The 23,535-nt window shown below is 36.3% G+C and overlaps 1 protein-coding gene across 2 annotated transcripts in view; it reads left to right on the top strand.

The window, feature by feature from the left end:
- Positions 1–23,535, top strand: part of nlgn3b (neuroligin 3b) — a 67,333-nt gene that overhangs the window by 689 nt on the left and 43,109 nt on the right. Inside the window, exons 1-5 of one of the 2 annotated variants that reach the window (XM_087252568.1) lie at positions 8,991–9,042; positions 9,781–9,922; positions 12,891–12,957; positions 13,814–13,964; positions 19,268–19,380. The exons of the other annotated variant lie outside the window; for it this stretch is intronic. The gene's annotated coding sequence lies outside the window, so the exon portion shown is untranslated. Of the gene's footprint in view, positions 1–8,990; positions 9,043–9,780; positions 9,923–12,890; positions 12,958–13,813; positions 13,965–19,267; positions 19,381–23,535 lie in introns of those variants that run through there. 2 annotated transcript variants of the gene reach the window in all.

Raw genomic sequence — 23,535 nt, 5'->3', positions numbered from 1 at the left:
ATTCTCGTTGATCATAGTCATTAGATGGCCCTAAACAGTCAGCTTTGTAATTCTCCTCTGTGTCACTAGATCAACTTATTCGCATCTGTTTGGAAACACCTCTGCCAGCACCGTTATTTAGCTGTTCTCCAGGCCTGTCTGCGCGAGGGACACTCGGGGGTCGAGTCGTTCTCCGCGTGCCTGCTCAATACCCGCTGATATATTAATCACGGGCGGCGCGTGACGCTGAGCGCGTGTGAATTAAAGCTGCAGTTCGTCACCTGTTGGAACGGTAACGGGAGTGCTCGCAGGAGCGCCAGTCAGAAAACAGTGTCGCGACCGTCCGTGTGGGTGAACCCAGGAAGAGAGACCCGCATTGAGTCCAAGTTGTCATGGTGATTTTACCATCTGTTGGCTCGGTTTACTTAAAGCTTTTCTAGCGCGCGCATACTTGCGCGTGTCCAAAACGTTATGTTGTACGTTTACAAAACACTGGCATTGGTCGATTTCAGGGAAGGGTGATGACAAGGGTACATTTTTCATGTTTTTTTTAACTCGGGTATGCGGTAAACAGTGAGCCTCGCGAGTGTTTTCCTAATGAAATGCCCCCGCATAGTTTATTATCCGCGCGCCATCCCGCCACTGCACCGTTCAGTAGGAGCTACGGAGGAGGAGGAGGAGGAGGAGGGACAAACTATTGGTATTCATCTCTCGTATGGTAGTCTCTTTCACCGTCCCCTCCGTAAAACCGAGGAACACACACACACACACGCATACACACACACACACACTATTTCCAGTGAATGCAGAAAAGAAGCAGGATACCCTGTATCACCGTTTGAGAAGGAAGTAGAATTAATAAACAGAGCTGAATCTGCCAATTCAATGAAAGCAGACCTTATCATCTCGCACGGTTATCTAGGTTACATATCAAGCACCCTAATCTTGAAACACATAGCCTGTGTACAACTGACCTGATTGAGGCGTGCTGTCCGCCCGCCACTGGAAAATGGGCACTGGAATAAACGGACTCCCAGTATTTTCTCGATGGGCCCTACGGTTCAGATTAACTGACCCAAATTACAAAGATGGAGGAACACTCGGCTAGAAAAGATATTTACAGAAGGCCAGGGAAACCAGTTAGTGCGTGTCTGCTGCTATTCTACAGGTCTCTTCAGCACCCTGGACAGCGACACGGGTCATGAAAGCAGCGCTATATCCTATGCGTGTCTCTAGCTAATTCACATCCTAATATGTCAGGTACTACATTGCATTAAACATTCTATATGGGGAAGGTTAGTTCAGACGTATTTCTATGCACTGTTTTAAACGATGGAAAATGCCAATTATCAGGTTACAGCTGCTTGTTTAAGTATGACCAGTGCAAATCCAACATAGGCCTACCTTTAATCAAAATGCCTTTTAGGGTACAAGAGGTTGTTGATAATGGGAATGACCCAGTTAAAAGCTCAATGAGTTGTAATTAATTTAGCCTCTAGCTTGCCTTTTGGACTAATAATGCCTTCTGCATTCTGCAAGCTTGTGTTCAGCTGGTTTCTGAGTAGATATTTAATACTGTTTGCAGATCTGAAGTTGAATTTACTGGGAAGACAGTTACATAAAATAGGTCATATAAGCTAACACCTGCTCAACACACACCAGTGTGTTCAGCGATGTGTTCGAAAGTCGTTTCGCACCTCTGAGAGTGCCAGGCAGAAGATATCAAGGGTTTCAGGTTCTGTACTTGAAGCTGTTAAAGGAATGGTTCACCCAAAAATGAAGAATCTGTCATCATTTACTCAGCCTTTACTTGAGCTTTATGAGCTTCTTTTTTAAACACAAAAGAAGATATTTGGATGAAAACTGGAAACCTGTAACCACTGACTTCCATAGTATTTGTTTTTCCTACTCAGTGGTTACATATTTTAAGCTCTCTTTAGAAAACACAGAAAACACTTAGAAAGGTTTGGAAGCTCTTAAGAGGGAGTAAATAGTGAGCAAATGTTCATTTTTGGATGAAAAATCCATTTAGTTAGTTTGCATTGCATGGTGTTCATTTAATGTAGCTGAGATAGAATTAGTAAGGTTGTGTGTGTGTGTGTGTGTGTGTGTGTGTACTTGCTTATGTCCAAAATGAGGACTTTCGCCAGAGTACACACCAGTAAAATGAGGACCACCTTGACAAATGAGGACTTTTTCTTGGTCCTCATTTGTCTGACCATATAGCAGTATTCAGCATGCTTCAAAATGGTGTCCTGGCTTAAAATCTCACTTGTCCTCAAAATGCACTTTTACATGATTTGTGTATCCAAGTGTGTATCCCCCCACCCCAAAAGTGTGTATAACACAGCGCCCTCTAGGAGAACTGCAATGACGCAATGATACACACTTTTGGGATCTGGCCAATCAGAAAGATACAAGGAGGATGTCACGCCCCCTATTGATCTGACGAATCAGAGGCGAAGTGCGTAAAAATAAAGATGGCGGCAGCAAGTTACTATGGTTACTTCACAGAATAAAAGAGACAGTATGAATAAAATTGCACTTTAATTAGTATTTAAATGAAAATGACCAAACTGCGTCAAGAAAGCCTTATATTTGGTGTCCTTAAGCACGGTACTTTATTCTAGGTTTGAATCGTACTGTTTCTGCGCAGATCGCGCTGTATCCCCGAGGGAACGGATAACACGGAAGTACAGTATGTAACTTAGTTTAGGCTGTACAGTAACTTAGCAGATCCGAGGAATACTGTGGCATAATAGCGCGAAACGGCCCGCGAGAGCGACACGCAACAGAATCAAATGTTTTCCTGGTTTGTGTGTTCTTTGAACTGTCTGTCTGTTCTACACTGTCAGCGACCGCACCGCGCACCTCCCCCGCCCGCAGCTACGCTCCCTCCGGCTACAAAGAGCTCAGCTGCCCGGGAACGAAAGGAGGAGAGGAGCTCCGAGTGCGACCGGGAGGAAATTAGGCGGAATATAATATATAATTTGATGTATATCCGTGTATAATAAATGGTATCATCACTTGGAAACTTTTTGTATACATGTTTAACTTTTTTTCCAGAGTTCTGTTTATCTAAATAACATGTTAATAAGTATTTGTTTAAGTTAAGAAAGCTAAAATGCCAGGTTTAAATCATTTTTCTAAAGAATGAAAAGTGTATTATTTATATTTCCTTTGCACTGAGATTTACATATATTATAAATAGTATGAGTGAATAAATTTCTTATTGAGTAATTTAATTACATTTTAGATAAAGATAAATATAATCAGTGATGGGAGTATAGTCCAAAATAATTAGTTAACTTACTGTAACGAAATCACAAAGTGAATATATTTTTTTTTCTAAAACTTAAAAAATGTAAATAAAATAAAATAAGAAATACTTCAAGCCTGTTTATTTCATTCAAATGTAAACAATGAATTAAGACATTTGCCAGTTCTGTGTATAATATATAGTTAAATCACTTGGAAACTTTTTATATGTTTAACTTTTTCCAGAGTTCTGTTTGTTATCTAAATAACATGTTGATAATAAAGTATTTGTTTAAGTTAGGAAAGCTAAAAGGCCAGGTTTAAATTATACTTAAAGAATAAAAAATGTTTGATTTATATTTCCTATGCACTGAGATTTATAGAGATTCTGATAGTATTGAGTAAAGTGATTACATTTCTTCTTGAGTAATTTAATTACATTTTAGATATGGTAGAAAAGCAATTTACAGCCTTTTTTAAATGCTCAGACACTAAACGTGAAAACTGACACAGACTCACTGAAACTCTTCACTCTTACCTTATTAACACCAATTCTACAAAACTACAAGTCCATTGCTGTAGTGTATTTGTGGATATTTGTTTGTGTGTTCAGTTACTAGTTTCAAGAAATATTGATAAGTATTCTGGAAGAGCTGTAAATACAACTTTAATGTTGTAGTAATTCATTACTTTTTTTAAATCGTTTACCCAACACTGATAATAATAATGTATTAATACTACATGCATTTAATATTTTTCAGCCAAATTCTTAATGGAATAAAGCCATGGTCTTTCTGTAATAACTTAAGTTCAGGCAGTTTCAGACACTCTTTACACAAAAGTCTAAACAGATGTGTGCCCACTATAACAGATTTGCACTGTGATGCTCTTGTTACAAAACACCACACAAAAAGAGTGACAGTTAAAAACAAATAAAACACTTGGAAAGATACGATAGCTGTATGAATGTGTGCCAGTTCTGTATTATTTTTTTCACAGCTGCATGTGCAAAATATGAGCCAGAATAGACACAGGTGTTACAAATTTAGATATGAACAATAGCGACAACCTAAAAAGAGGGAAGGAAAAGAAGGAGGAGAAGGAGGATGAGGAGGATGAAAGAGCCTGATCAGCCTGGTCAGAGGGTAGGCCTCAGACTGAGCTCTGTATGAAGACAGTCAGTCTCTCATTGACAGAAGTTTCAGTTGCCTTGCTTTGCATTCACTGTTTCTATTAAACTTGTGCTTTTTGCATAATGAGAGTGCTGAATACACAGATATTGTGATTTCACCTAGTGGAACATGTTCTTGGATCAACATCTCACATGTGTGAAACTCTTCCTGGAAGGCTACAGCTCACAGTTCAGCTTTACTTTAATGAAACATCCCTGATCAAACTAATTGAGTCCTCCAGGCTTGTTTGAAACAGACATTATAATAGATAGCTAGATGCCCCATTAACAAGCCTTGATATCACTTTTATGAACTTGAAAAGTAGAACTTTATTATAACTAATTCATTGTTTGGTACAACAACTATACCGTTTTTCCATGAAGAGTTTTTACTGTGGGACAGCTATTTAGAGCCATTTATACACTATATGCATTACAAAAAAATAAACTCATAACAAAATTAATTATGGGATGTTGATCTCTGCTCTGTCCACTTTTTTGATGTTGAAAATTCAACTCTACAGTTTAACAAAGTGACTTTTATTGACATTTCAGTATTTGAATGATATAGTGTATAAGAAATAATATCTAGAGAAATACGTCTGTAAAATAACAGGAAATGTACTGGCAGCTTATTACAAGCTAGTTTAAATTGGATATACAACACCAACCCAGACAATAGATCACTTTAAACCAGGGGTGTCCAAACTTGGTTATGGAGGGCCATAATCCTGCTGAGTTTAGCTCCAACAGACCTGCCAGGAAGTTTTTTTTTTTTTTTGACACCATAAAATTATAATCAGTTAAGAAAATATACTGTTCTTATATTTTATATCAGGCAAAACAGCAGCTCCTCTGTTCAGTTGCCTCTGTTTATAGAGCAGTCATAACCGGATTAACCTCGTTGACTTATCGGAAGAACGGACTGAAGCGGACCATGAGGCGTTTAGCTTTCTATTATAATGTCTATGGTTTGAAACCTAAAGGTTTGTTGAAGCAGGCTGGGAACTAAACTGTGCAGGGCTGTGGCCCTCCAGGAACTGAGTTTGACACCCTTGACCTGTTGAACCTGGAACAACATTTCTATTAGTCAATCAGATTGATGAATAAGTTCACATTTTATGTTAAGGTTGATTTACATTGAGGGTTACATGCTTCTACATCATTGTTGTACGACTAATCATCCTCTCTGATATTGAGAATAATTTACAGTTATGGCTAGGTTTATGCCGACAAGAAGTTGTCTAACAGCAAGAAGGTCGCTGGTTCGAGTGTCATCTGGGCCAGTTGGCATTTCTGTGTGGAGTTTGCATGTTCTCCCCGTGTCGGCGTAGGTTTCCTCCACAGTGGTACTGATCAACTACATTAGCAGTAGTGTATTAGTGTGGGTGAAAATGATGGGCCCACTGTATGAAACATATGTCAGAGTAGTTACAGGTTCATTCTGCTGTGGCGACCCCTGATAAATTAGTAACTATGCTGAAGGATAGTGAGTGAGTGAATGAGTGAGTGAGTGAGGTTTAGGGGTAGGGATTAGGCAGTGGCGTAGCGGATGGGCCCGCTGTATGAAACATGCTAGAGTAGTTAGCGGTTCATTCCGCTGTGGCGACCCCTGATAAATCAGTAACTATGCTGAAGGATAGTGAGTGAGTGAGTGAGGTTTAGGGGTAGGGATTATGCAGTGGCGTAGCGGATGGGCCTGCTGAAGGAAACATATGTCAGAGTAGTTAGCAGTTCATTCCACTGTGGCGACCCCTGATAAATCAGTAACTATGCTGAAGGATAGTGAGTGAGTGAGTGAGTCAGTAAGTGAGTGAGTGAGGTTTAGGGGTAGGGATTATGCAGTGGCGTAGCAAATGGGCCCGCTGTATGAAACATGCCAGAGTAGTTAGCGGTTCATTCCGCTGTGGCGACCCCTGATGAATAAGTAACTATGCTGAAGGATAGTGAGTGAGTGAATGAGTGAGTGAGTGAGTGAGTGAGTGAGTGAGTGAGGTTTAGGGGTAGGGATTAAGCAGTGGCGTAGCAAATGGGCCAGCTGTATAAAACATGTCAGAGTAGTTAGTGGTTCATTCCGCTGTGGCGACCCCTGATAAATCAGTAACTATGCTGAAGTGAGTGAGTGAGGTTTAGGGGTAGGGATTAGGCAGTGACGTAGCGGGTGGGCCCGCTGTGTGAAACATATGCCAGAGTAGTTAGCGGTTCATTCTGCTGTGGTGACCCCTGATAAATCAGTAACTTATCTGAAGGATAGTGAGTGAGTGAGTGAGTGAGTGAGGTTTAGGGGTAGGGATTAGGCAGTGGCGTAGCAAATGGGCCCGTGTATAAAACATGTCAGAGTAGTTAGTGGTTCATTCCGCTGTGGCGACCCCTGATAAATCAGTAGCTATGCTGAAGGACAGTGAGTGAGTGAGGTTTAGGGGTAGGGATTAGGCAGTGGCGTAGCGGAAGGGCCAACTGTATGAAACATGTGCCAGAATAGTTAGCGGTTCATTTCGCTGTGGCGACCCCTGATAAATTAGTAACTATGCTGAAGGACAGTGAGTGAGTGAGTGTGTGAGGTAGGTTTAGGGGTAGGGATTAGGCAGTGGCGTAGCGGATGGGCCCGCTGTAGGAAAAATATGTCATAGTAGTTAACGGTTCATTCTGCTGTGGCGACCCCTGATAAATTAGTAACTATGCTGAAGGACAGTGAGTGAGTGAGTGAGTGAGTGAGTGAGTGAGTGAGTGAGGTTTAGGGGTAGGGATTATGCAGTGGTGTAGCAGATGGGCCTGCTGTAGGAAACATGCCAGAGTAGTTAGCAGTTCATTCCGCTGTGGCGACCCCTGATAAATCAGTAACTATGCTGAAGGATACTGAGTGAGTGAGTGAGTGAATGAGTGAATGAGTGAGTGAGTGAGTGAGTTACTAGAGATTGATTTTATCACTGGTGATACTGTGTCAAACCAGTTCTGGAAGCTCAAATTAGTTCGATCAGATGTGTTTAGAGGTTAAATTGAGGGTCTGCTGTCCCCTCACTTTTATTTACTTTAAAAACCTATAATAAAAATGTGTATGTGATCTATCAAGCATGTAGTTTGTATTTCATTTTTTTACTATATAAGTTGGCAGTTCATTCCGCTGTGGCGACCCCATGAATGAATGAATGAATGAATATATATAGTAAAAAAAAAGAAATACAAACTACATGCTTGATAGATCAGGAATCCCTGTTTTTATATCAGTTGTTTATTATTAATAAATAAATATATAATAAATAAAGAAATGTATTAATTTGTTTGGAGATTAAATTTAAGTGCATTGTTATCAAAGAAATCGGGTTTTCTAAAAAAAAAGTCAAATGAAAAGAGCATGTTTAATGTGAAACAAATATGTGAAAACTTCAACACGTGGATGCATACATTTAGCAAACTCCAAGTTGAAGTGTGTTACCTGCTGCAGCTCCCCTCCCCCACCCCTCTGTTCGTGTGTATGTGTGTGTGTGTGTTTGTGTTTTAAGCACCCATCCCCCACTGTCAACTCACAGAAGCCTCAAGAGAGCTGCCCTGGGGTAGACTACGACTATAACAATAATATTAAATTAGTTTGTAAATGTAATTCAAGTTTACAACACCTATCAGGTTTCCCCTCACTTTTATTTTACTTAAAAAAATAAATAAATATATATATATAGTATTAAAAACAAGTTTGATGGATCAGGAAGCATGTTGAAAACATGCCTTAAGATTGTGTTAAAACGCTAAGAATCTCTGTTTTTATATCAATTGTTTTTATTAATTAATAAATTATATATATATATAATTTATTTATTTGTTTGGAGATTAAAGTGCACCATCAAAGAAATCGGATTTTCTAAAAAAAAAGTCAAATGAAAAGAGCATGTTTAATGTGAAACAAATATGTGAAAACTTCAACACGTGGATGCATACATTTAGCAAACTCCAAGTTGAAGCGTGTTACCTGCTGCAATTCCCCTCCCCCACCCCTCTGTTCGCGTGTATGTGTGTGTGTGTGTGTGTCTTGAGCACCCATCCCCCACTGTCAACTCACAGACACTTCATGAGAGCTGCCCTGGGGTAGAGACTATGACTATGACGACGACAATAATATAAAATTAGTTTGTTAACGTAATTCTAGTCTACAACACCTATCAGGTTTCCCCTCACTTTTTTTTTACTTTAAAAATATATATATTTTTTTGTTTTATAATTATTTTTTATATATATATATATATATATATATATATATATATATATATATATATATATATATATTTATTTATTTACTTATTTGGAGATTAAATTAAAGTGCACCATAATCAAAGAAAATCAGGTTTTCTAAAAAAAAAAAAGTCAAATGAAAAGAGCATGTTCAACATAAAACAAATATGTGAACACTTCAACACGTGGATGCATACATTTTGCAAACTCCAAGTTGAACCTGCTGCAGTTTCCCTCCTTCACCCCTCCCCCACCCCTCTGTTCATGTGTATGTGTGTGTGTGTTAAGCACACATCCCTCACAGCGCCTCATTCAACTCATGAACGCGCGGCATTTGCAAACACGTGCTAATGACGCAATCAATTGGAGACGCCTTTTCCCGCGAACTCATCTCATCTCTCCTGGGAGAGCAGGTAAATCAATTTATGTATTTAAATGCATAATTACTGCTTACACGACAAAACATTGCCTTTGTAAGATGTATGTTTAGTGCTTATATTCCTTTGTCGATTATATTTGTTGAAATGTATTTAATAGCAATGTTAGCTGTATACTGTTTAACACACATTTCTGTTGATCAAAATAGTGCTTGCGTGTGCTTGTGTGGTTGCCCCAAAAATAAAATCTTTATTTTTTGTTTAATATGGTGATTATTTTAAATTTCTTTAAGTAAATAAGCCTTTTAATGATGTTAATTAGCTTGCCCAAACGCACAGAACATATATATATATATATATATATATATATATATATATATATATATATATATATATATATATATATATATATAAATAACGTCTTTATTATATCAAAGTATATATAATTTTGAGGTGTGTAAAGTTACAAAAACATGAAAATAGTTCATGTGGGTCTAGCCCTGTTTTCAGTCTAAATAACAATGTATTTATAGCTTTGTTTAACGAATATAGGAAAATTAATCTTGGATGTGATTTACATCCTACCTATTCTGTTTTTAATTACATTATGATTTAATTTCTGATTAAAATTTTTAGATAGAAGTACATTACTACATCTATGTGAAATCATTTGGGTTCAGCAGAACAATAGACAATATATATAATGTATTATGCTATTAATTTTATGTTATTTATTAGCATAATATAATTTATTATATTTATTTTTTCGTAAAGTCTTTATAGGAAACATGCCCTTTGTCTTCATGCTGGGATTAAGAAAAAACAGAAAGCGTAAAATACCTCAAGAGGATGCAGAACATTACATTTGTTGTAAAAGTGACAAACCTGCAAGTGCAATTCATCAACAATTACAAAGGTAAGGTATACTCACAAACACTCTATCTCTCTGTCTATATCTCTCTATGCAGTGGTTCAATATAGAATGATAATGAACATGTACAATATTGACATTATGGGAACTCAAAATACATTGAATAATTATTTATTATGTAAACTTTTACAGTTCTTTTTAGTAAAATCCATGTTGTGTTGCAGTGGTATTGTTAACAGTGCAACATTCTAAGAGACTTAATTGTTTTTCAATAATATTTTCAAGTTCATATGGCCTACTACAGGTTGAAATATTAACTGAAACTGTTACTAAAATTTAAAATATTTATAGGTCAGTTGTACTGTACATTAACTCTGTGCAAGAAGGCTTCAATAGTAAACATTAGTTAATTAAAAGTATTGGTAAAGTTTAATGTTAATCTTAGGTGATGATAATTTCTTAATGCTGATGTATGTGTTAAAATTATAGTAATCTGATTACAATCGTTTTACTAAAGTTAGTCGTTTTACTAAATGGGGATAATAACTAATAATATTCAGTTGTATTATTTTATCCTATATTAGCACAGTAACTGTAATGAATCTGGCTTTTTTCTCACCGTTGACTTTAATCCATTAATTTTATTTTAAAGTGTTACCTGTTGTACTTTATCATACTTTTGCAATTAAATTGGGTTGAAACATTTATTAACTCTGAACATGTGTATATACAACAAAGCACTACATTAATTATTTTTGCTATTATAATTGTTAAAGTAACCAATGCAAACCATACACACACTTAAATTAGTTTTTAATGTATCTGTAATGTTGTAAAATATTTTACAGATTACCAGACTTTTAATTTTCAGCCAGGCACTCCAATGGCTTCCAATGACATCTTTCCATTTCAAAATTGTCACGTTTAAGATCTGTTTTTTTAAAAAAATCAGTAATCTTCACTACCTGTTATATATGAGATGCAGTGGGTTTCAGATCGGACAAGAAGCACTGCATTAAAGTCCATATCCCCCCGCCATGTCTTTAAAATATGACAGTTTTTTTACCCTGTATTTTGGTTGTTGCTAGATCAGATATGGTTGCAGCCGAAAGTTAACGAAAACTATTTATATTATTTCTTAAATTTCACATTTGTTGTATTTTATTAACGTCTATCCCCACCCCAACCCTAAATCCAACTGTCACAGTAACGTAAAACAGTAGTTGTATTGAGTATTATTTATGCTGCTATCTATTAAAATACCCAATACATTTTATTTTTTAAAGCCTACCTCCACCCCAACCTTAAACCCAACCGTCACAGTACTGTAAAAATATTCATTATTGTTATACATTCATTCATTCATTTTCTTTTCAGCTTAGTCCTTTTATTAATCTGGGGTCGCTACAGCAGAATGAACCGCCAACTATTCCAGCATATGTTTTACACAGCGGATGCCCTTCCAGCTGCAACCCATCACTAAGAAACCCATACAAATTCATTCACACTCATACACTTCAGACAATTTTTATCTTACCCAGTTCACCTGTACCACATGTCTTTGGACTGTGGGGGAAACCGGAGCACCCTGAGGAAACCCACGCGAATACAGGGAGAACATGCAAACTCCACACAGAAACACCAACTGACCCAGGCTTGAACTAGCGACCTTCTTGTTGTGAGGCGACAGCACTACCTACTGTGCCACCGCGTCGCCTATTATACAGTGTCATAAAAATGCTGCTATATGGATGTGCATAGCACATACCAGCCGGCCACGTATTCGATTTAGACTTTACCCAGTATTTTCAATGGAATATCTGCGCTAGCCTTTTGCTATACTGACGGCGCTAGTGGTTATACCATCGTTCATCTAATTTTACGCTTGAACAACTAAATGAATGCTTTAGTCTGTTTAACTGAATGTATTGTAATTACATTACAACATTGATGATGTACAAACAACCTTGTGAAATTGAAAATACCCACATTAAGCTATCACCGGAAGTTTATCGTTGGCTTTAAAACTCTAGCTGTGCAGAGAGCCCATTGTGCATAAACAATTTTGTTCCAAATCCCCGTTAATATCTAATCTTTGTGCTAACAAACAATAGCGAACACGGTTGGGCAAGTTACTTCCAAAATGTAATGCATTACAGTATATATATATTAAAAGTTACTGCCATTTCTTTTTTTGTAATTGGTTAAATGACAATATTAATATCTCAGAAATGCATTACACTACTTTTGTATTACTTTTAGGTTACTTTAACCAAAATACCCACAGAAGTACAACTCTAATGAATTAAAGTATTAATTTTCAATAGTATGTCTATGTTTTCAAATACATTTAGCTATATATTGTAATTATTCAGAGAAATTTTTGTTTGCACAAGGAGTCTGACAACAGCCAGTGCTCCACACAGAGATCTGGTCATTTATTTGACATATTTTCTTTTAAATATATATTCATAGTGCTTTACCTTTTACACATTTATATATATGACTGTGTAACTGTAATCACTTCTGGGGATGGGGACTTTTTACAGTAAAAGGTAGCAATTTTATTTTATCCAATAAATGCATTGATAATATCCACAGATTTTTAAATAGTCAATCAAATGAACTTAAACTATTAAAATTGCAACAAACATTTGTTTTGGCCCAAACTACAAAAACAAACAAATTTAAAACTAGTTTAAACACACTGGTTTAATCATCTATACATGTCATTATGACTATATTGTATAAATATTATTTCAAAGACCTACATCATGCTAACAATTAAAAGCTGAATGACATGACATAACAGGCGATTGCCCTCTGAGTGCACCTGAAAAGACATGAATGACACTTCTCATAAAGCTTGAGAAGCATACAGGACAAGTAGAACATTTAGTTCAAATAAAAACACAAAAGTCTGTAGAATTTAATGCAAACTCTAAAAATGCAATTATGTACCAATGATAATTAATTTTCAAGAAACTGCAGCTAATGAACATCTTTTGTTTAGGAGGATGAGTTTTCACCACTGAAGCTTTATTCAGAGGGGATTTTGTTCTTGATTACAAGTTTGGGTGGTGAGTATGATTAGCCGAAAGGTTATTAAATATGTTTAGATGTGGTTAAATAAATGAGCAAATAAGCAAACATAACACTGCCGTGCCCCTATGCCAGGGATCACCAAACTTGTTCTTGGAGGGCCGGTGTCCTGCTGATTTTAGCTCTAACCCAAATCAAACACACCTGAACAAGATAAACAAGGTCTTACTAGGTATACTTGAAACACCCAGGCAGGTGTGTTAAGGCAAGTTGGAGCTAAACCCTGCAGGGCACTGGACCTCTAGAAATAAGATTGGTGACCCCTGGCCTATGCTATAGTATCATGATCGGTGATCTCAAAGGTGGATGATATGAAAATTGTGTATCACCCAACAATAATGTCCAAGCACTGCACAACTCTGAACAAGTTCGACCCACGCATGTGCAAGGCAGGCAATTCTGTAATCTATCAGCTTAAATATATCGGCCATATTTTGATATCAGACTGATGACCATAACATTAAAAAAATAGCATTTATCGGCTGATATTGATATGGCCAATAATATATTATGCGTCTCAAAATTTAAGTATTTCTGATTCTGATCATTCTGATTACAATCAGTTCCCATATTTGATTGCAATTTCATAAAAAATGTTCCTCACAGACATAAAAAATATTTTACAGGAATTGAGAAGTGAAATGTAAATTAACACTTCTAATCAAATCTGTAGTTTTAGTGAAATAATTAGCAAGTTTTAAAATAGAATTAATTCTCGATACTATTGTTAACACCTCTTTGAAGATGGTCACAGAAAAAAAAATAGTACATCTTAAATGTATAAACTTTAAAAATTGTTTGTATTTTATGCTTAGATTGTTTTATGTTTTACAGCATGGATGCATCGAAAGAAGATGGGTCTTAAGGGAGACTTGTAAATGATGACCACAAAGCTCCTAACTGCAAAATGAAAATCATATCTTTGCTGTGTGCAACATACTTCCAGGAGAAGATATAACCTACAATTATGGAGATTCTGGTTATGGTGAGTAGGGGTCAGTAGTATGAGTCTACAGAAATCAGTAGGTTCACTTACCAATTGTCTATATTATGAAACATAAAATTCAACCATAATTATACGGATGCTTTATTCTGTAATATTGACAGTCAAAATAGCAATACTGACTGACATGTATAAGTAGAAAGTCTGGTCAGAAGGAATATACAGGGTTTCCGCGGGGTCTTAAAAATTCTAAAATTAAAAAATCGAAATTTAAGGCCTTCAAAAGTCCTAAATTCACTGTTCTAAGTCTAAAATATTTTTGCACAGGTCTTATTTTTGCGATGTCCATGTAACGCTACATCTAAAACTCATTTAAATTCTTTTTCTGTTGTTGTTGCTAGGTTTTCAGGGTGTTGTAGTTCTTTATTTCACTAGTCCAATTGTAATTTGCGTTATTACAACTACAAATAAGACCGACATGCCCTATACCGACAATTGCCAATCAGCTTTCTGTTATTGAACTCAGTGCGCGCGGTAAATGTGATGTCATCACTGTGTTTATGGAGGTCTGCCAGCCGCGACATGATTTTGGCTGGCAGAGCTCACAAAATGTTTTTTCAGTTCATGCGGTTCAAATTTGATTTGAATTGAATATGAAACACTTTGAAGAGATTTTGTCTGAAACAGGTATGACTGTACACATATAGGGCTGGACAATAATTCGATATCAATATATATCGCGATAGATTTTTTTCAATAACAGTGATGATTTTTAAACCCATTTCCGGTATTTCGATATACATTTGCATACATCTGTTTTATTATAGATAAGATCTTATACCTTGTATCATTTGTCACTGAATGACTTTTCGTGCTCAGAATGAGCGTGATGTCACTTGCGTGATGACGTACATCACAGACACGCTGCCACTGCCAGCGCTCAGAAGTTAGTTAAGCTGCTCCGTCGCAGAATGCTACAAAATGCTACAAAATGTGTGCCCTGAATACTGATGTGAATGAACAAGCTTCCACAACTAAGAATGCAGACAAATTAGTTGATGAGAGAGGAAAGACGAATGCAGTGGTGTGGAAGTGATTCAGCTTTTTAAGTTTCGATAAACGTTTAGTTTCGGTGCAAAATGTGCGGTAGAGTGGTGCCGAGTCTGCCGACTAACAGCGGAAACACATCAAATCTGTTCCACCCGATAGAACATACTGAGAGTCAGAAGCAATGACAGAAGATGAGGCATCATTTAAGTTTAAGTCAACCTGTCGCCTCACCATCCACCTTCCCGACACAGATGGCTATGAGGCGCCGTGTAGGATCTAAATAAAACTTTGCTTATCAACACGAGCATATAAATTACTCGCATATAAACCTATACTATGTTCAAAACATGTATGAAACTTGCGCATATATAAACTTGATGCATGCCCATTGATACACCCATTAGGGCTGGACAATGATTCGATATCAATATATATCGCTATAGAATTGTTTTCAGTAACGTGATATGAGTTTTAAACTCATTTCCGGTATTTCGATATAAATTTGCATATATATATATATATATATAAAATAATTATATTTTTAAGATCTTATAGATTGCATTAGGGATGTAACGGTATCAGAATTTCACGGTACGGTAATACCTCGGTATGAATGTCACGGTACGGTATTTATTGAATCATTTACAGGAAAAACAAAACTTATGAAAATACTCCAAAAAGTGCCAAAAGTGTCAATGACATACAAATTAGCCATCTATCTGTAACATTTGAAACAGGAACTTCAATTTTAATAACAAAAAAATATTAAACCATGTAAAAAACTAAAGTTTCAATTTAGTATTGTTGAAAACTCATCACATTCAACATTTAATCACTCACTCACTCACTTAGATAGAGATGGGTTTTAAGGAAAATTATCTTATAACTATAATCTGGTAAAAGCTGGTATCTCTGGGTATTTACAATGTCCCCTGCAACAGAAAAAACCCCTCTCATTTAGGACTGAGGTTTCTGGGAGAGAGATATGACTTGGCCCAGGTTGACAGCAGTGGGGTAACGTTGTGCATTGTCTTTCCCCCACTTGAGAGGACAAGCCATGAGTGAGATAGAGATCTCTTTGCGGTACAAGTCAATGTCTGCATCAATCTGAACAGTGTGCTGTGTTCTGCAGTCCCCATACTATTAGTCGTATTCCCCAACTTGCAGGCACGTGCACACATAGGGCTCAACCTGTGCAGTGCACATGCCCTTTTTAGTCTTGGATAGAAAGTGCCCTTCCAAAATGATCAAAAGTGCCCCCGCGACGCGACACACCCTCCGTGCCGCTCTTCAGTAGGCGCGCGACAACACCGCTCTTGAGTATGCGCGCTCAACCCCCCCTCCCCGCTTTACAGTACGCGCGCGACAACACAGCTGATCAGAACACGCGCGACAACACAGCTATTCAGTACGCGCGCGACAACACCGCTATTCAGTACGCGCGCGGCGACAACACCCGCTTTATGTTCGATCATTTCCAGGTCTTTTTCATCCTCGCTTCTAGCAGCACACTTCATTTCCGCATTACTGGATCTGTAGCGACAACAGACCGCAAAGAATGATGGCAACCCCAGGGCTGATGGGAATTGTAGTTTCCGCTACCTCCCGTTCGCTTCATTCGCCTGAGCAAATTTTCTCAGAAGACCTATAGTTTTATCGAGTCATGCGACTACGCTAATATCAGAAAAAATTTATATTGCGGTATGACGGTATTTACAATACCGTTACATCCCTAGATTGCATCATTTGTCACTGAGTGACGGTCAGTGCTCAGCCATCAGAAAGAGCATGATGTACGTCATCACGCATGTGACATCACAGACACGCTGCCAGCGCTTAGCACAGCAGTTGGTTAGCTACGTCGCAGAAAGTTTGCCCTGAAGTGTGCCCTGAATACAGATGTGAATGAACAAGCTATATATATATATATATATATATATATATATCTATTTGCACAGGGCTTGACATTAACTTTTTTGATCACCAGCCACTGTGGCTAGTAGATTTCCAACTTTACTAGCCACTCTGCATTTTCACTATCCACAATTTTGTTGTTGGAAAAATATATTTTATATGCATAAGTTTGACGTTGACATGCTAAAATTACTTGATTTAAATTTTGTGTTATGTCCACGTGTTCTCAATCATTTCACTTTTTGTGTGTCGAGTATGAGGTTGCTCAATGAGCATGAGCAAAGGAGTCATGGTTTCATAGTGTTTGCACGACTAGCATGACTTTTTTTAGAGCTCAAAATTAACGGTTTACCAAATTTATCTCTATAACCATACAAAACAATAATTATTTCTTAGACACAAATGTTTAATGTGTCAAAACAAGCAAAATATAGCTGTATACTATACTTTTTATTTAATAAAACATTTCTTAAAAAAGAAAGAAAAGCAATTGACTTTTAAAAAAATAACTATTGTCATGTATCAAAAATATTTACAGTAATCTGTCGTGGCTAATGATCTCTCATTTGGTATTCACTTGCTTTCTTCTGCTCACGTGATCACAATTATTTTACTTCTCGATTCTAAGATCACATTTGCACGCATATTGGGTCATCCTTATATTGTCGAACCCTGCTTTTAGGAAAACTACAAAATTGAAAAAAAATTATTTTCAACCAGGCAAAGTGGCTTGTGGGAGTGACTGTCTAACACGACAAAGCTGAAATCTACCTGAATTTGGCGTGTTGCCGGGTGTTAATGTAAAGCCCTGTGTGTGTGTGTGTGTGTATATATATATATATATATATATATGTCTGTTTGTAAAGGCTAAATACAAAAAAGAGAGTGAACATTTGAAAAAGTTAACAAGTAAAATTTTTTTAAACCTTTTTATTAAAAGAAAAGTTATAAGAGCCTGGAGGTATTATAGACTTTGCAAATTCAGTTTGCAGATATTTGTAGGTACAGACATCTATTGTGTGCGTTCTTGGCAGTTTTTTTATGTCTTTTTAATATTGTCCATATCGATATCGGAATTATATCATATCGACCGAAATTAAGAAGTATATCGTGATATTTGTCATATCATCCAGCCCTATACACACATCTTCTTTATGATCAGTCCATGCGTGATCATAGGGAGAAGTAGAACCAGATGACCAATACTTTTTGGCTAGAAATTGCAACAGCAGTGGGAAAGGAGGACAGTTTTTGTAAAAGTTTGGAAAAACCTGAGGGATAAGTTTGTTTAAAAAAGAGTCCATGCAAAAGTGTAGACCCAGTTGGTTTTAATATTACAGAATGTTTTTCCATCATTCATAGGTTTTACACTAATGTATAGACCTATATTACAATTTCGAATTTAAAACAATTTACAAGTTACAAACTAAAATTAAGTAACAAAATTTTGCCTAATTACCCTAACCTGCCAAGTTCACCTAATTAACCTAATTAGGCTTTTAAATGTCACTTTAAGGTGTATAGAAGTGTCTTCAAAAATATCTAGTCAAATATTATTTACTGTCATCATGGCAAACAGAAAATAAATCTGTTATTAGAGATGAGTTATTAAAACTATTATGTTTGAAATGTGTTGAAAAAAAAATCTGCTCTCCATTAAACGGGAATTGGGGAAAAATAAACAGGGGGGCTAATAATTCTGACTTCAACTGGAAAGGAATATATATATATATATGTATCAGTTTACAGTATATTGATGCCCAATTTCTAGGCTTTATTGGTAATAACTAAACTAGCCAGAAAGTCATGTGTGAATTGTTGAGTGGGCAAAATAAAAAATAAAAAACCTCAATATTTTTAGTGAGTGTACTTGTTTTCTGTTTTTATTTCTGCCTTAATAAAAAATATAATTGTAGAGCAACCCAAGATCTGTTGCCATTAATATTTAACTTTAATGGGTAGAACTGTCTGAGATATGAAGAAAAGCATGTGATGCATCATTTAGATAAAAAATGTATTTAAAAAATCTTGAATGGTTATAAAAATCTTTATAATTAATTATAAAATAATTAAAAACGATTATCCTGAATGATATTAATGATATGACCTAGTTCCAGAAGCTTTTTACTTCTCTGTTTATTTGTCAGATTTTACTGTCGGTTTCTTCTTCTTCTGATCTCTTTATGTGTATGCGTGTTTTTGATATTGCGATATAGGTCCTAAATTTAATACTTAATGGTCTTAAAAAGGTCTTAATAAGTCTTAAATTTGACATTATGATATCTGCAGAAACCCTGAATATAGAAAAAGAAGAATATACTTGTTCTGTCTTGACAAATATTTCTGATTTCGATATTCTCTGTTTTTTTTCTGACATCCAGTCCCATAATGTTCTGTCTCCTCACCTGCTTTGGACAACGTGAAGATGAGTGATCCTCACAAACAAACTGAGCCACAACAGTCAGACAAAGCAAGAAGATCAGGGAATAAGACGGTAACCCTTTCATTCAGGCACCAGGTAGACTATCTAGTGATATTTGCTGCTAAGTGAACAGGGCAGAGTAACCAGAACAAGGTAAGACAGACCCTTTGGCAGGTTTATTTAAAATGTAATCTTGTTCTAACTATATAACATCATACAATTGTGTCTTAAAGCAATTTATTTAAAGATGAAAGGATAGCTCAATTATGTATTTTCACATGCCAGATATTCTGGAGTTAATTCATACAGTATGACCAATAGTACACATACAGATTTTACTATAAAAGATTGGTTAATTACTGGCAAGTGATAGTTGGACTGCATAGTTAATCGTAAAAAGATGGCGATCTCGATTCGAACCCCTGAACGTCGATGCGTGAACGACATTTAAATGACCATATTGCAGTTTGGTGTTATGTTTACTACAAGATAGGGTTGTGCCGATTGACACTAGTGTTGTGTATCGATGATAGGGAGAGATATCACAGAGAGCTGAGGCCTGACTATTTTAAAGATGATGTTTGGTTCGTTTCACATTTATGTAGACCTATTACATGTGTTAAATTCATTTTTAAATAAAAGACTTATTATTAATATTATCTTGTTGTTGATGTTATTCTTATCAGAATTAATAATCAATTAACTGTAATTTGTCCAGCTTTAGCTGTGTCCGTCAGCATTGCCTAACCGAGACTTTCAGACTGCAGCAGCAATCATTTAAATTGAAAATTGCCTGCTCAAAGGAAAAAAAATACAATGATTTTAAAATTGCAAGGCGAGTATTACCTATATTCACAATTTTTACCAAAATCAGCATGTCAAAAAGAATTTATTTCCCATTCTTTGCATATCAAGTTAATATGCAACTTCACTGTTACTTAAAAATAATAGGCTAAATAACAAAACAGGATTTAATTAACAAACAAGTTATAGGTGCAGTAGGTGATCTGCCAATACTAACCGGTTGGCATAATATCTTTGAAACACAGTCCCTCCCCTGCCATCCAAAGCCACGCCTCCTAAAACACGAATGCTCATCGTAAAGATGGCAGTGGACAACCCACTAGATCATGTCATTCACCATTTATAAATGTAGCTAGTGTTTGGCCGGTGGTGTGCAGGAATTACACTTATTACTAAACCATACTTGCATGCTATTTCACATGAATATTCAGAGTAGTGGTGAACAATATAAAGAGCGCATCACAGGCTGTCATTGTTCAGAAATGACCCAATATAAATACAAAAGCATCTTCAGCTCAGTAAAGTAGGCTAGGCCGTATAGCTCTATTTACTGATGTTTTGTTGTTAAACTAAATATAAATCTACTTTATCAACGCAGTAAAAGGACCTTATGAAACTGAAAATAGTCGCATCAATCTTTCACGGGGAGATTTCAGTGGCTGAACAACACTTCTGTGCAAATAACCCATTTATAACAACACAATCTACATCAGCTCTGTGTGACTAAAAGAGTTTAACACAGAACATGACCAGCCTAACAGAAATACTTCAGTCATGGTATTATTCTTCTTCCAGCATGCAAAACTCACTCCAATATTGATTCAGGAGTTTAACAGGTTTTTATTCAGCATTTGATTCGCAACTGTGACTGCTCGTCTGCACATAAACGCTCGGCGCACATGCACGCATCCACATGCAAATGGTGAATCTGCATGAAGAGATGCCCAGTGGTTCAAATCTACATTTGCTGACAGTTTGAACTACTTATAAGAATTATGAGAATTGTCAGCCCGACAATATTTAATTGGATGAACATGTTTTAGTTTTATGCCTTACCCAGAATATAAAAATACATATAAACACATTTAGATCATTTTCTTTAATCTTTACTTTTGGACTGTGAAGAGACTTTCGACCAGCACAACACATGATTCTGAAGATGATCACCTACTGCAGCTTTAAATAGACTTAAAAAAATAAAATAAAACCAAAAATGAAAACTTTAGAACTGAAAGTGGCTCAGATGTTCTGGAATAAATGGTGTTGCAGTAATGCACAATTGTTGGTCACCTGAGACTCCTTTTATAACAGCACTCTCACACGATTATCTCTTGCTTTCACAAAAAGTTTTTTATCTTTTATTTATATTTGTTACTAACAGCCTATTTTAGTTTTGCCTACGGGTAAAGGAAGCCTATGGACTTTTTAAATTTGTTTTTAGTGCATATATTTACTGATTTGTCAAATACCCAGAATATACAGGGTGTCCGCGGGGGTTGTGAAAGGTAGTAAATGAAATTAGTCAAAATTAAGGGCATTAAAAAGTATTAAAAAGTAGTTAATGTCATCTGACGAGGTATTACATTTTCGAGCTCAAGATAAATTTTTAGATTTTTAGATACATTTTCAGTTTGTGTTGAGTACAGGCCTTTATTCTAAAATTTGCGTGGATTTATTTAAATGTTGAGAGTAGGACCGGAGCGATATCGTGAGGTGGTATGGTAACTTGGCAACAAAGCCGCAACGTCAACACACCAGGGCTCGAAATTGTGACTATTCTGGTTGCATATGCGCCCAAAAATTAAGCTATGCAACCTCATAATATATTTGGGAGCATGTGTGCGACTGCATATAATGGTTGTAGTGCGACCTGCTTAGATTTTTTCTAAAGATGTGCTGAATCGCTTTTCCCGGCCATTAAAATGGTTCATATTAGCTGTCAATCACTTAAGGCTTTCCGCTGTCAGATGACAGGGAGCTTTTGTGACTGCAGGAATTGCAAACGCCTGAAGAATGAAAAGTACACAGGTTTGCAAATCCCACCTAAAGTTACAAATAATGGCCCAGATGACCACTATCATGTGGTGAATGTTGATCCACCAACCGAGATCGAGTGTTTTCGGAGAAGGTGGCCGAATCTCGATGCGTTGCATTCACTGCGTGTTCAGCACAAATGTCCGCTAAATGTAAAATCTAATACTGTACACATCATCGCCAAAGAAGCAGGCCTTCTAAGTTTACACTGAAACTGCAGCTCATAACAAAGAACCGCATTGCGCTGTTGGTCATCGCGAGAATCCTGCTCTGCCTGCTCATTTATTGGGTCGGCTGACTCGCCTGCTTTATTCCACAAACACAGAAAAATGTAAATCAGCTCATAACTAGTGTGAGCATTTACAATGACACAAACCAAAATCAATACTTGCAAAGAGTGGCAGAAGTGAGACTTTTTTTTGAGATGTATATTCTTTTTCTATTTAATTACTGATGACTGTTTGCAGCTTTCAGCCTTGAATTGAATTATTTATTATAATCTTTTGTTTGTTTTGTAGTAGAAATATTATTCATTAAATTAACTCGCATATAAAAAAACATATTTTTGTTTGATGTAAACTATACATTTATTCTTCATGAAGTAACAGTAGGACTTTATATAGCAGATAACCCACATTCAAGGCAGCATGATAATGACAAATGTAATTCTTTGTTAGTATTATTGTCATCATTGATTCAGCACGATTGTCTAAACGTGCTGAGAACGGTGTGTAATTGTGCCGCACTGATCCAGGCTCAGTGGAGAAACAACCGTAACCGTACTGAACTGTTCTTAGAAGAGCGGCTATTGATATTAATGACATGCATAACATTGATTAAAAACTATAAACAAAGGCCCATTGTGACATCTAGATTAATCCCTCTGCTTTACTTAAATGTATATGTTATCTGCAATATGTTATTGCATTTAGAAAGATTTAATTTACGCCACTACAGTTGCAGCTCTAAGTCGTGCTGGTATTACATTTTTTTGAAGGCATTAAAAAAGGTAGTAAAAGGTATTAAATTCAACTTAAGAAGTTCTGTATATAACCTGAAATAAATATGTTTGTTTTATTTGTGTTTAATTCGATGGAATGATAAACATGGACATGGGTGTTATTCAAAACATGACCTATTTATTTTTAAATATATTATATTTATATATTTAAAATGTTTTATTTAATTGTTTAAACCATATTACATAAATTTACAACTACAATTTTACCATTTGTTTTGGCTTTAGTTATTAAACAGATTATTAATAAATAATCAAAGAACATTTTACTGAGCTCAGTCAATAGTTTTGTCTGTAGGTCTAGTCAAAAGTCTAATACAATTAGAGCCATGGCTGCAACAAGTCGGCAACACTGTGTCTAAAATGAAACT

The sequence above is a fragment of the Danio rerio genome, chromosome 5 (genome assembly GCF_052040795.2).
Source record: "Danio rerio strain M-AB ecotype USA chromosome 5, GRCz13ab, whole genome shotgun sequence".
Lineage (NCBI taxonomy): Eukaryota > Metazoa > Chordata > Actinopteri > Cypriniformes > Danionidae > Danio > Danio rerio.
This window is presented reverse-complemented; position numbering and strand designations above follow the sequence as displayed.